The sequence below is a fragment of the Taeniopygia guttata genome, chromosome 5 (assembly GCF_048771995.1).
Source record: "Taeniopygia guttata chromosome 5, bTaeGut7.mat, whole genome shotgun sequence".
NCBI lineage: Eukaryota > Metazoa > Chordata > Aves > Passeriformes > Estrildidae > Taeniopygia > Taeniopygia guttata.
Genome location: NC_133030.1, coordinates 47669789 through 47671093, shown reverse-complemented (window position 1 = coordinate 47671093; position 1305 = coordinate 47669789). Strand labels below are relative to the sequence as shown.

The window sequence follows — 1305 nt, the reverse complement described above, 5'->3', positions numbered from 1 at the left end:
GACCTCTCGCTAATGTGTGCTGTTAGCAGTGATGACACCCAGCACCAGCACTGGACACCAGCAGTACAATTAGACGGGTCCAAAAGCATGGCTGCTTCCACCTTTTAGCAATCAGCTGATGCTTCTGAATTCCATAACCTCTGTTAAAGTTGATCTGTTAAAGAAATACTCTCTAGGGTCCAGGCTCAGCGCTGCAAGGCATCATTCAACAAGTGATGCTCAGAGGCCCCGGGTAGCAGCTCTGCCCCGCAGCAGCTTTGCTCAAACTTCCTAAGAACACTCAACCTCTGCAGAAAAAAAACCACCCTCTGTTACGACAGGGTTTTCTACTCCTACAGATCAGGCTGTATGCCAGACATCCGCCCACCCACCCCATATTTCTCCTCCAGTGCCTTTGCTGGCTCGGCCAGACGTGCTCATTCCATCGCTTTATTTCCTCTATTGCAGCGGGCCCAGGGACACTCCCGCGGTCCGGGCCCTCCCCGGCAACCGCGGCGGCCGCCGGGCAGTGCCGGGAACGGCGCCCCGGTGCTGGCGGGCGAGAAGCGGGGCAGGGCGGCTGGCGGCTGCCGCGGGCAGAGCGGACGGACGGGGCGGCGGGCGGCTGCCGCGGGCAGAGCGGATGAACGGGGCGGCGGGCGGCTGCCGCGGGCAGAGCGCACGAACGGGGCCACGGGCGGGCTCCCGGCGCGTTCCGGGAGTTTCCCGGCGGGCCCGGAGCGGCTCCCGGCGGCCCGCGGGCTCCCCCCGGCGGCGGCGACCGGGCCGCTGTGCAGGGCGGGCGCCGCAGGGCCAGCGGAGGGCGGGGCCGGCAGCGCGGGGCCCGAGGCGCCCGGCAGGGGGCGGCGGGGGAGGGCCGGGACCGGACTTAGACACAGCCGGGACGATAATAGAGCGGCGGCTCCATAGCTCAGTGGTTAGAGCACTGGTCTTGTAAACCAGGGGTCGCGAGTTCGATCCTCGCTGGGGCCTGAGGGTTTTGGTTTTTTTTTTTTTTTCTTTCAGAGTGGCACAGGTTTTTATTGCACTCGCGACCAACAAGCCCGATTTGGGGTATTTTGGTGGTGGCGGACTAGAGCATGCGTGCAGGCTCCGGGGGCGTCCTGTTAAAGGAAACGCTTTGGAAGCAAATGCCTGCTGTAAAACCTGAATGTTAACGTTACCAGCGGCCGCCAAATTAACTGATGGCAGTGCTTCGTGCCGGCAGGGGAGTGGAGGGGGAGCAATAACCTCTTTGGGAAGCAGCGTGGGAATGGCTGAGTAAATATTTGCACAGCTCATGTCACAATTTTCCTGATGGCAGCT

The 1305-nt window shown here is 62.1% G+C and overlaps 1 non-coding gene across 1 annotated transcript; it reads left to right on the top strand.

The window, feature by feature from the left end:
• Positions 1 to 899: 899 nt before the first annotated feature.
• Positions 900 to 972, top strand: TRNAT-UGU (transfer RNA threonine (anticodon UGU)). The gene has a single exon. It is a non-coding gene; the product is annotated as a tRNA-Thr (tRNA).
• Positions 973 to 1305: the final 333 nt, after the last annotated feature.